Consider the following 13507-nt stretch of genomic DNA (forward strand, 5'->3'; position numbering starts at 1 on the left):
AAGAAATTTGTTACCACAGCTCTGCCCACAACACACGCGAGGTCAAAGTCAGACAGAAATTGCATTTCAATCCTCAAAGGGCTTTGTCTAAATATCATGCAACAATGCCACACAAGAAATTATGTGGACAACAAATTCAATAACAGATATGAGCATAAGTTATGAATTCACTATTGGTATCTAAGGTTATTGAAGACAAACATTTATCCTAATAAGCATCAGTTAACTCCACACAGATTCATGAAAACCCCTCAAATATTTCAAAAACACATACAGAATGAGTGAAAAAGGCAATAAGAATGGGGACGGAGGGGGAAATAAGCAGAACATCCTATCCTACTCTGTACCTCAAAAAGTGTAAATGCTAGGGTGGATACTTTGCTTCAGGACAAAAATCAGCCATCATATCAGACCATGTAGTTTCTAAGTTTAATTTGTAGTAACCATGCTGGGACAAGACTTTATCAGTCACTGGGTAAAAAACAAGCTGTACAGAACAAAGAATATGGACCACGACTGGGATTAAAATCAGTCTCAGAAATTGAAAAAGATGAGTTTGTGAGCAGCGAGGTGATGGCAGCTTTCTTCCTTCCAAGTATTTAGAGAAATTTTATATTTAACCCTAAGCTCTCCATTTCCTACCTCTTTAGCAGCCAGCTTTAGTAACTGGCAAAGCCAACAGCAAGTCTCTTCCACAAGTGTCCTGGGAACAGACACTGCAAGCTCCTGCACCCTACCTGGAAAGGACACAAAATCTGAAACAAATAAAAGCTTTTTTTTCCAGAATGTTTAATTGAAGCAGACACGAAAGAAAAGGAACCTGACTCAGAAGCAAATTTTACAAGTCTCAAAGAACTACATAAATCTGATATTTGGAAATGCTGGGGAAGAGTCATTATTTTAGTAGTCCTTCAGTCACCACCAACTCTTCCAAGAATTATCTGCTCTTTGTGCTCTCTTCACCCATAATATGATGAAAAAAAGTCACAAGCCAAATAAATATTTGTTTTCTCTTACAAGTTACCTTTAAGATTACAATCCATCCTGACACCAGGACAAGGAGTTCATTTTCAAGTATAAAGTAATTCATCACTGAGCTAGGATCTGAGCTGCACCAAGAATAAATGTATTTCAAAAATACCTAGTTGCCAAGCCTTTACACAGCCATTTGAAATGTCTAATGCGATCATGCAGTCCTGCAGTTTGCTTCCACTAGAAAGGCTTTTACATTTAGATTAATCTCTAGGAATTGTCCTACACTACAGAAAACCACAGAGATTATTGATTTGACCACACGTTACTTTGAGCTGCAGACTCTGACTTTTGACTATGTGCTTGAGCAGAAACCTTTGAGTGGCAGCTCTGTATTCTGACATAAGGCAATAATTACCCTGTGATGAAAGCCCCAACTGAGAGCATTTCCCCACTGTTTTAAAAACAAATCCTCGGGATAAATCCCTGGCATTTCTACACAGCCAGGCTGGAAAGTGAAAAGAGAAGGTAGTATTTTACTGATTTTGCAAAAGGAGACTTGAAATAGGTAGAGTTTTGATATACAAAGCCGTGTAGACATCTAATCCTCTTGAGATCAGTGGGAGTTAGAAATCTAAATGATTTTTGCAGATTTGGCCGCAAAAGATATGTCCACAGTCACACCAGCAAGATTTATGTTTTCCTGAGCAGTTGGGGATCACCCTCTAGCCTCAGACCTGAATCACTAACTCTCAGCCTCTGTCTTCAACCTTAAGAAACCAGATGGCTCTGAAGGCTGGGAAGCTCCACCAGTACAGGAAGACCAGAGGACCAACTCATGCGACGGGGTCTGCCCCTCTCTGCAGCATAGAAAACTAACCAGTCCCTGGCTTTCAGGTGATATATGTGCATAATTGCCAAAATCTGCATCTGAGCCCTTGAACCCTTGCCTGTAAGCTTACATGCTCTCTTCTAATACACATTTTGGAAAGCCACAGGGCACTATCCACTTGTTAAGCAGGCCACAGAAACCTAGCTACTACTTTGTTATTCTGAAGGGGGAGGTAGAATAGCTCCAGGTGAGGATAAGGCATATAGGCAGACTAATGTGGGGAAATACTATCCCCCTTTATCTATACTTGACACTCGATTAAGCACCTAAGCTTTTCAAGAGAGATAATTATACAATAATCACTCTTTTACTGGAGGTTATGTTTTTTGCCTTCACATTTGTAAAGAAAAACTAAGTGTGACCTTGAGTAGGGTTTAATGCATGAAGACCTGGAGAAAGCAGCATATTGTGATCTTGTGAGGCCTATAACATCAGATTCAGGAACTTTCAGGGACACAAAAGTGGGACAGAGGGCTTCAGCCTAAGAGGTATCTACAGAGTCATGCACGTAAGAAAACAAAAGAGGCAGAGTTCAAACCATTGGGCCATTTTAGGAGGGCTTCTAGTCTTGGGCACTTTGTGTGCAGGAAGTAAATCAGCCTTTAGGCTTTACTACACCTCACGCACAATAAGAGCGGGCTCAGTGCATACAACCCAGACTGTAACAGATACCATGACATTCAAAGTGGCACTTCTGAAAAGGGGCTCCAGGACACAGGCTTAGGTCTGCTGGTAACAAGTCCAGAAGAGACAAGAGGTACATGCAAATACATGAACAAATGTCAGTGCTCCTGTCTGTGTTCCTGCAGCCTTCTTAGCCATCAAGTTCTTGTGACATTGCAGAAGATCACATCAAAACATTAAGATTAGAATTTAAATAGTCATGATAGCAGTATGACAGCATTGTGATAGTAAATGCAAATGCCATTCAAAAAATTCAGGAAAAGACAAAATTCTCACGGCAACATTAAAAATAACATATGTGCCATGTGGATATGTTAATGTGCTGTCTTTCAGCCTCACAGACTGGGCTGGAGGATGGCAGGGATAGTTTGTATTGTGTGTATTTGTGTGTATTGCAGGAATAGTTTTGTCCTCAAAAATAATTCTTGCTCACTCGCTCGCCAGAGTTCACACTTGGGATTTGCTGTCTCTAATGCGGAAGAAAACTGTTTTTGTCCTCAGAATCTTAGCAATGCCATTTCAAATAATACAATAAGGTTGCCATGCTATCACTGAAAGGCGCCATCTCCACAGCCCCATAAACTGAAATCCTCCCTACTGTACCTTCAGTCCAGCCACAGTAATACATTGCCCTTCAGCTACTCTCTGGCCTGATTTAGCATCACAGGTAATTTGGCTCCTCCTAAGGACCATTAAACTGTTGACCTCTCCCTCCAGATGACCCAGTGTGGCTGTGCCAGCTGTAACACAATGTGCCGACCAGCTGGCCCTGGCATCACAGCACTTCATTAAAGCCATTGAAGAGCTAAGACATGGCAGGATTAAACAGCAATGCCATGTTAACAAGAAGGAACACTAACTTTTAGGGCTAGAAATCAGGATAGATGCATGAGTTTCTCTGGAAAGTATGTTGTCACTAAACAATAAAACACGGCACAGAAATGGGGTGATTTCATACTGCAGCATTTAACTCTGCCACTACCAGAGGATCTGTTCTCCCTCCAGCCTGGCACAGCATAGTACAAAGCCTCAAGAATCTCCAGGCTGATAAAGGGTGCCTGAGTGGCAGGTTTACACCCTGGACACTCCACCACGCTCCACCCTTGCTGAGCAGCTGTGAAGACTCCCATAAATCTGCTCACATGCATGCCCTGGTTTGTGCTACAGAAAAGGTCCCTGCATAGCATTCAGCCCTGATTTGATTGAATGACAAAAACATAGTTTTGATCGCAGATGCTAGTCTACCATCAAGAGGATTTTGCAGCAGACGGCCAAACAACAACAGGTAGCAGTAATTTCAGAAAAGCACCACTCTAGTCCTCATACTGGTCAGGTACTGAATATTTAAAGGTTATGTGGCTGGGTCTTTGATCGCTCTTATTCAACACAGTTCTGAAGAACAAGTACTGCATTGCTTAGTCTCAGACTTGTCCCAAAGTCCTCAGTGCCTACAGAGCAGCAGCTTGATTTAAGTTCCCTCCCCTAAGCCAAGATTCATCATTTCCAACTAAAGGAAAGGACAGTATATGTGTTCTGCGCTGAAGCCCCTGGGACTCAGAAGACAAGATGAAATGGAAATTTTCTTCCCTTTTTCTTTTTTTTTTTTTTTTAAAAAGAAAAAAAAAAAAAGGTTTAGCTGACCGGTATGGGCCAGATGAGATAAAATATGTTCTTAAGAGGCTAGGTCCCCTGGTACAGAGCACAGACTGAATGTTATCAAGATGGTACATGCCAGTCATTAGGATGTTAATTGGCCCTGACAGGGCTCTGGTAACTGGAGTGAACGTCCTAACTGTCACTACCTGGAAGCACTGCTGCAGGGAAGAGCTACAAGGAGCCCAAAGGAAAGAAGTGGGTGTGAGGAGGTAGAGAGATGGGGGATGTTTATAGCTCTCTACAGCTGTCTGCACCACATATTTAAACAGGAGGAAAAATACTTCTGTCTTTCTACACTGTGCTGCTAAAAATTCCACTAAAAAAATCACTTTGGGTAATTTACATTTAAATGGACTTTGCACATGAAGTAGATTATTTTGCTGGTCATGTTTACAATTACTTTCTCTCCCCCTTTCCCAGGACTCCATGACTCTTGTCTCCAGCACCATCTTTTCTTTCCCTGTCCCCCAACCTCTCCAATTAAAACTTCAAAAATAAATTAACTTGTCAGATTTCCCCACTACAACTCTCTCCCACTGCTCTCTTCCTGTCAGAGCTTTACTTCATCTTGAAAAATTCTGGTGCGGTGAGTGTTTTTGTTTGTTTGCTTAGGTGGCCAGATTTAACATCTATGTAGTAAATTTCCAGCACTTTCAAAGCAGAGAATCAAAACTTTCTGAACAGCTTACTGGTCACAAAGAGTGACCATTTCCAATTTTGGTTGGACAGCATTCTTGTAAAGCTGGGAGAGCACCAACAGGGAGGTGCAAAACTGAGACTGGATTATCTACAAATTAAAGAGAAGGATGAGAGTTATCAAAATGTGGATTGCTGAAAAATAAATGTTATCTGAAGGTATGTTTTGTACTTCACTGCAAATAACCAGCAGCAGTGAGTGAAGCTCTCGAAGCAGTGACTCAGTGGCTTGGATGTGACAAGTTAGCTGTATCCTTTAAGAGACCAGCTGTGAACAAGACAACTCTGCTTACAGGATTGCCAGAACAGGCACTTATAACATCGGTCCTCAACCCTGAATCACAGGTCACCATTTCATCCAGGCCCTGTACGCATGAGATGAAACCCAGAGAAGCTACAATCACATTTAATCTATGACAAAAGCAAGGGGACTCCTGAATAATATCCTTAGACAAACAAAAATGAATGTTTCTTCTGACAGCCACAATCAGCTGTCCACTTTTCTTAATCCTTCGCTACCAGAATACCTAGGCAACCCAGCGTATTACCTCCCTAGAACTTCAGGGGGTGCAGACCACAACCAAAGCGGCAGGTAAGATCCTCTCTCCACGCCAGCAAACTACCCAGGTGCTCCTGTACAGCCTGTCACACCCCATAAATGTCAGTTCTGTGGCCCAAAAATCTGCAGTGAATGAGAAGATCCTGGCACAAATGAAACAAGAACTTCCACATATGAACATGCTGATAAATACTTGCAATACAGGTAAGTCATCTGGAATTCCAGTTACTGGAACTCCAAGAGTATCTCCTAAAAATAGCTGTAGAACATAAAGGGAAGAAAAAAAAGCAGGTGGGGAATGACGCAGAATCCATGCGCTATCTTTTGTACTGGCATTGCAGGAATAAAGTCTCTTCTTTAAATAGTTTGCAGTGCAAGTAGACAAAGAATGTTGGGGAAAAAAGACACAGGGGTCACAAAGCAGCTGGGATTTCCACTCCTCTAGCACCAGCAGGGATAACAGGACCACAGCTCATCACCCTCTCAACTAAACCCTTTCCAGCTAGCCTCAGCACAATTCTTCCCAGATGAACTGTACAAGAGAACATCTGAACACAGCCAGAAGGATCCTGGAGAGCCACAGAATTTGTGCCTTTTTGCCGCATGCTAGATCTCATCTATACCGCAAACATGACTCAAGAGCGTGTGCTTCCTATTGTCACTTCCATCAAGCCCCTGCAACCAGCTCCGCTTTCCTTTGTAAATAGGTTTCATGGCTTCATAAAATGGATGTATTAGTCATGAATAAAAACCAAAAAATTACTGGGGAGGGAAGCAAGACTCAATGTACCACAGTCAATAAAAGACACAAGAGAAGAAAAATATTAGCTAGAGAGTTCCAAGAAGGTTAGTGTTACAAAGAAACAAAATATTGGCTCTGACACAGGAAAAAGCTCTTCTGAATACTAATGTCTTCCATACAGTGCCAAAGAAGCTATACTTACCTCAAAGGAGGTTAAGTAATATACCGTAGCACCTGAAGAAAGGGAGGAAGGTAGAAAAGAGAGGCAAGCAAGCAAGCATAACCACAAAGAGAATAAGGCCCCTGAAGTCTGTTTCGTACAGCTGCTTCTCCTTCACAAAGGAGATTTATATCTTTTCCTTGGAAATTCAGCATTCAGGAAAGCGGACTTAGAAGTATAACTCCATAATAATACCCTCTTTTCCAGTCCCTAGGAAAGTATAATACTGATTTACTGGTCAAAGAAATAAATGTGCCTCAGAGTTCCATACAAGGCATTTCTGCCTTTCTGAAGTTAATCTAGCTCTCAGATGGATAAGCAAAAGGCCAACACTAGTGGAAAAATACCACAGAAAGTATTTGTGTAGATAAAAGGAGCTTTCTAAAGGCCAGCGTGCCTGTCATGATGGAATAATTTTCATTCTCCTGATAAAGAGCTGGAGAATAAAAGTAGAAAAAGTTAGAGCACACAACCAGCTCTCTGGGTACCAGGACATGTTTGCTGGTTGGGGAATATGCTTTACTGAAAATGCCTAGTCAGTTAAATTTAAAACTGTAAATCTTTCATATGGGATTCATTCGAGCAAATGTTGACATCAATGTCTGCACTAGTTACCCAGGCTGCCGCTACGGCGGATGGAGAGAAAATAGGCACCTGCAGGGCAGGGCATCTGTTTCTAAAGCAGTTGTCTAAAACAGGGTCAGATGAACTGTGTCCTAAAATATCTCTTTCTCTTTCCTGACTGGAAGGAGAGTCCATATAACTCAGTCAGATGCAGACAGCTAGTTAGTAGGCATCGCAAGCTAATGGTGGACTCATTTCACTGAGCATCAAAATGATTGCAGCACCTCACTTGAGGCTCAAGTACAGACGCGGGGTTTGCAAAAATGAATCCACTTTCTTCTCACTATGATGACCAGAAATCTTACTCTGGAGAATGCAAATACAAGTCCCAAGCTTCTATACAATCAATGTTACTGACTAAAATTAATCAAAACGCAGCCCTTGTAGTTACAGAGATAGCCTTTTAAATGCAAGCGGGAGCAACACTGTACTCCTGAGCCTGCAAATTGATACAAACAGAACTTCAGTGATGCTCAAGAGCATGAACTGAGACATTGGAGGAAAATTCGCAAGACTGACAGTTTTGCTTTTACAAAATAATTTTTGCTTAGATTCGTGTCGACAGACCTGTCCCTCAGCTCCTAATCTTGGGTTTAAATGCAGCTTCCAGAAGCAGAGGCAAAGAAGATAAGCCCCAGATTTCTGTTAAAACAACATATTTTTTTATTAGTGAACAAGGCAAATGAGTCCTAAAATAGAACGTAATGATTTAGACTGGAAGTGTCCAAATCCATGGCCTGGCAGAAGAGCTCATATATCCCTAACTGACCGGCCCCTGATAAGGAGGACCCTAAGATGTTCCCTTACTCCTCTCCTGCCAGTTGCTGTTTTGTCCTGTTTAACACAGGTGGCTGGGAGCAGGCTACAAGAACAATCCACACAGCCCACAGCTCCTCTCCCTGTTCACTTGCAAGAGGTTCTCTGGGAAAAGCCCAGGCAGGACTGTGTCACCTTCACCAGGATGCCAGCAGCCCGCTGCTGGTCACCATCTTTCTGCACATACTACTCAGGAAGAGAAGCATCCTGGGTGCATGGTCCCATCTGGAAAGCATTAGACAACTACAACAGACCAACCAACTGTATTGTGTACACAAGAAGTACAGCTCTCACCAGCCTGTAGCACAAGCTGTGTGTTCCCTCCATCTGGAAGGGTTGGGCACATCTAGGATGAAGTCTCTATTCAGGCAGAAGCATTCACTAATGCAGTGGCCATTTATTCCACATGGGCTGAAACTTCTCTGATTAGGGACCATTTTCTTGTCCTGCAGTTGCATAGTGCTTATATAACATGAGTTGTCAGTTGGGGCTCGTGAACACTGCTGTGGTACAAACAAATAAAATCAGCCTTATTCAGACAAAATTCCAAAGCCCAGGCTGTTTGCTTCCCCACATTCAAGATTAAATACAGAGGGCTGGGCTAACCTCTCAATTCAAAGTAAACGACACCAACCTTCTCCTTTGGCAAGGACAAATAGCTATGGGGAAGCTGTTTCAGGACTCATAAGAAGTCATTTATTAGAACTCAGAGATTACTCCTACCAGTGAAAGGCAAGGGGACTCTAGAAACATTTCCTCCAGCGCACATAAGAAACTGTCCAACCTTAACCTCCATTTCAAATGCTAATTACTTTCCAGAATACTCATCTGATTTTTTCCTAGCTTCCACAGAGGATAAAAAAAAATAGACTGGTACAGAGATCTTCATCTTTCCCTTTCTAAATTTATATAAATTGTGTAATTGCACTTTTAAAGGACTATAGCAAGTGACTAGAAGAGAACTGCGCAATGAACTAACACTACATGTGACAGAGCTGGAAAATTCTTTCAAAAGCAGAAGAGTACTTTCTTCCCAAGAAAAACTTGAAAAGAGAAGGCAGAAGGCATTGTAATTGCACATGTGAAAAATTATTCAAGGACAACGGGATGTATGACAAGTTATTTTAATTGCTGAGATTATGATATACTTTAAATGATGTAAAGGATGCCCAGAGCACACGGATGGCTGACGTCTTAGAGAAGATGAACACACTTAAAGATACGTGCTTTCTTAATGTATATATCTGATAAATTATATACACATACTGTCAGCGTAATCTAGCAGAAGGGGCTCACTGGCATTTTCTAAAGGCAAAAGCTTGTCATTGTGAAAGGATATACTAATTATTATAAATAAAATTATGATCATGGAAGTTAAATGCCTGAAAGTATTTTGCCAAAGTCATTTAGCTCTTGACTAAAACTCCAAGAGAAGAGGAAGGAAAGCGCAATTCATTTTCTCGTGGTGGGATTTTAGTTAAAATCCAGAAGGCAGCTTATATCCATTGGTATTTGGGGTTTTTTTTAAAGAGGTATGAGGCATGTATTCAACTTATGTTAGGATGAATGTATTTGTACTACTACACCTTAATCAAGACTTTAGTGTAAGGAAATGTGAAGCCACAGAAAAACATTCCATATGCTAAGAGTAACACAATGGTTCCTCCAGCAGCAGCTCACAGGGCCACGATAAATGTTTGTAGCCTCTCCAATAAGCAAAATTAAGTGCATCCTAAATGCTACAACAGTGATGTATGATAAATGAGGAGATCAGTCTGACAGAAACTTCATGTTCAGCAACAGTGCATTGTTCCAAAAAGGTTACAAGCCACTGAGTTAGAGTATATTACAAGAGACAGAAACAGTGTGGAACAAAACCCAGAGTCTGAGAGACCACAAGGAACGAAAAAGAAAGCCACAGCCAGCCTGACTAGCAATCCTATCATGAGCACTTCCAATGGTGAGAGTGCTAAGCTCAGACAGATCATCGTTTCAGGCAGATTTTGGGGACCACAAACTGATCTTCACTAGCAGCCCAGTGCTACTATCACTGTAAGCCCAATGGCTAAGCAGTCAGAGAGAGCGTGTCACTAGAAGGGTTTAGGAAATCATAAGAGCTCAGCTGGGCCAGGCAAAGTGTCATTGTCCAGTTTAAGGGCAGATACAGGGAGCGATTGTGCAGTTCACTCACGGACAGGCAGAGTATCTGCAGCACAGCCAGGTAACAAACCCTGACTTAGCGCACAGCAGGATGTGCCTTGCTCACAACCACATCCTGCTATTCTTCAGTACCAGTAGAAGGAAAACGGCACTACACCAAACAGTGAGAGAAACCCCTCAAATCTTCATGAAATACAAAGCCTGAAGGAACACGCGTTATAGAAAGATTTAGTTTGCTGGCATGGAATCAAACATATAAGCCAAAGATGATTCACAAAGATCAAGACAACCTTCAAAGAAGCCAGAAATCCAGGGGGAGGCAAAGTATTTCCAAGTAGTTCCACTTTCCACACACAAGCCAGGGAAGCTCAGAGAGGGTCATAAATAATGGGCTTTATTTTCATTCTTTGCATATACTCTTGCTGGTGCAGTGCCCAGCGTCACCCAGAGATGGAAGCTGATAGTGAGTCATTTTTGGGTACTCAAAGATACCTTAAAAGGGACCTTTTCTTGGAGTAGGAGTGCCCAGTTTCTGAAATTCAAACTCTTGTAATTTACGAATTGCTTTACATAGTCTACAAGAATAAGGGCACTTCCAAGAAAAAAAATCAGATTTCTGATAATAAAAGCCTTTGTAAACTATCAAAGAAAAGCATTTCAAGATGCAGTGGCTAAAAGTAGCCTATTCAAATTAAGGTACCTATTTAAACATTAAAGTAACCAACAATTAACAGAACACCTCTAGAGCAGAAAAAGTCATTATTACTTGATGTCTTCAAAAGAACACCAGAGGATCCTTCTCAAATATACGATCTAGCTTAAGGCACAGTTAACAGTTAGATGCTGAAGTTAGTGTTAATGACAGCAGCCCTTTCCCAGATACTTTTATTGTGAGCAGTTCTAGTCACTCCAAAATTCAAAGATGATTAACTGAATCAAGAATAGGTGCACAAACATGCTGGTAAGGATAAGAGGCGTATCTCAGCAAAGCTTGGCTTGTTCAAGCTGGCAAAACACAGCTTGACAAGGAACAGGATAACTGCCTGCAAATACACTTGAGGAGGGGAGCAGCAAGAAATTACAAGAGACATTTAAACCATAGGATTATCTTGGTGCAAAAATGAGATAAACCAACCATGAATGTTTCCAGGTTGGAGGTCAGAAAAATCTGAGCGTGGAGCAGTTGGGATCTGGAGCAGCCTCCCAGTGGGAGAAGTGGAAGAGGAGAAGAAAGCAGATAAAAAGAGAACCTGAGAGTCCACAGGAAGGGCTCCTGCCCCATGTTGATCCCTCAGCAGCAGGGAGTTTTCCCTGGGAAAGTCAGGTTGTCCTTTCCAGCCCTGAGTTCATAAACAGAGTTCTAAAACTTGGTAACCAGTTACTCCTGGAAGAGAAGGATTTACTTGGGGTTTTTTTTGCTGTTTATTTCTAAAACAGAAAAGTTTTTATTTTCTTTAGACACAAACATAACCTGTTTTTCATCAGTTCTCCAACAGCTCAGGAGAACACACAGCAGGAGCAACACATGGCAGGAACTGATAATTTAGGATCCAACCTTGAGTTGCCTATGGAGTCAGACAGGACAGCATGAGCAATTCTACATGTCACCACCAGAGGTGGACTTCACAGATGCTGTATTCTAAAGATCCTTCATCTCTTATCAACAGAGGGAGGGGAAACTAACAGGTACTGAAGAACCAACATTAAAGCCCAAGACATTCAGAAAAATAGAAAAAGCAGCAGTGCTCTGCAGTGGCCAGGCAGCACTGGCTGCTGCTTTGTCAATCAATCTCAAAGTATGTATCCTTCTTTCTACAGACTAGATACATGGGCCCTGGATTCAGCAACCCTTTCTGCAGTACACCAAAGTCAGTAATCATATGAAAGTTAAAGCCGAAGTCACATCCATCTACTGAGGAAACTGTTGGAGTTACTTTCTCTACTTCAGAAGCAACTTACCATTAAACCACCAAAACATATATACTAGGACTCAGGAGAGCTTGGTTACCCTGCTGGCAGTTCACCTCCTACCCTCAGTCTCCTCTCTTTAGGTCAGGTTCTGTCTCTTACCAGGTATACATGGGAATATCAGGGGGAACATCTATCATTAGTGGCTTAGCAACATCTAAATGACCTTCCTGCTTATACCAGAATCCTTCCCTTCACCTTGCAATATGAGGCATTAGCTGGTAGTTGAAAGCTGTGAGAGAAAACTATCACCAAGCCACACCATTCCTTAGAAATAACAGACTAACCCTAACAGAAGCAATGAGAAAAAATATTCAGGAAGCAAAAGTCATAAGCTTTCCATAACCAATTCATTGTCTCAGAGGCCCTCACTCTCCCGCTCTGTACACAAAGCTTCTCCTCTTTGGAAAGTGTAAAGAGACTTTTGTGTGTTCAGAACTGTAATGTGAAAACAAAATTGTGTGTTGATGATCTTGAAACTGATTCAATGAAGCAGTTTCAAATCCACCCTTCCTTCCTCCCAACTCCACCCTCTCCTCCGAGAGGTAAATTCGTTTGGGTTAATATGGAGGGAAAAAAAAGCAAGCTAAAAATAGAATCCTTTTTGCCTTAAAAAAGTTAAGGCTATGAATAAACAGCCTGAAGCAGGAATGCAATTAATCTGCCCACCAAATTCCTACAGTGCTTTCTTATTCAGTTCTTCAAAACATTTTCATAACGATCAAACACACAGACTTATTTCTGTAAAGCCAATGGTATCCCAGAACTGCCTGTTTCCTTGCATGTAAGGTAACTGGCTTTGGCATGAGAAGGAACAGGTTATGAGACTGGATGAACCAAAGATATAGTCCAAGATTGTTAAGTACTAGAATATTTGAGCAATATCCTTGCATCCTAGGAATCAATATGAAAAAAAAAATTAAGAAAAATGCACCAAGAAAACAGAAAAATTTCCTGTTGTTCCCCTTTACTGTGGAACAGACAAATTGCATTATCTCCTAAAATCTACCTTCTCACTAAAAAGCTCTTGCACTGCTATCCCTATCTTAGACCCAAGTCACATCTGTCCCTGACAGCAATAGTGTCAACACTGAAAGAGCAGGGTGATCAGCCATCCGTTTCACCCTGGGCTGCGAGCCAAAGCAAGGTTGTCTTATATATTTGTAGTGCAGAGCCAAACATACTTCTTCATTCTGATTAGCTTGCTACGCTATTAGCAAGCAAGCAGATCAAAACCCAGGGACTATACTTGCAATCTGAATATTTGAATCCTAACTTGATTTTATCATATTCCTTTTCCACTGTATCACCAGTGAGATTCAGGTAATGCCATAAGAGTCACGTGTACTATCAATGCAGACAGAAGCCTCTTGGCAGAGTTGCCTTTCATTCCCATATTCCCAGTTTCCCATAGCATGAGGCATCACAGCATGCTGCCGTGGAGTCCTATAGACACTGCTATGATACCTGATACGAGTTACGTTTTAAAAAAGAAAACCACCCCCCTCCTCTTACAGC

The 13507-nt window shown here is 41.6% G+C and overlaps 1 protein-coding gene across 17 annotated transcripts in view; it reads right to left on the reverse strand.

The window, feature by feature from the left end:
- The window catches only part of TSPAN4 (tetraspanin 4), a 460958-nt gene that overhangs the window by 364934 nt on the left and 82517 nt on the right, over positions 1-13507 (reverse strand). The window contains exon 1 of one of the 17 annotated variants that reach the window (XM_054198978.1): positions 643-8686. The exons of the other annotated variants lie outside the window; for them this stretch is intronic. The gene's annotated coding sequence lies outside the window, so the exon portion shown is untranslated. Of the gene's footprint in view, positions 1-642; positions 8687-13507 lie in introns of those variants that run through there. 17 annotated transcript variants of the gene reach the window in all.

The sequence above is a fragment of the Rissa tridactyla genome, chromosome 4 (genome assembly GCF_028500815.1).
Source record: "Rissa tridactyla isolate bRisTri1 chromosome 4, bRisTri1.patW.cur.20221130, whole genome shotgun sequence".
NCBI classification, from domain to species: Eukaryota; Metazoa; Chordata; class Aves; order Charadriiformes; family Laridae; genus Rissa; species Rissa tridactyla.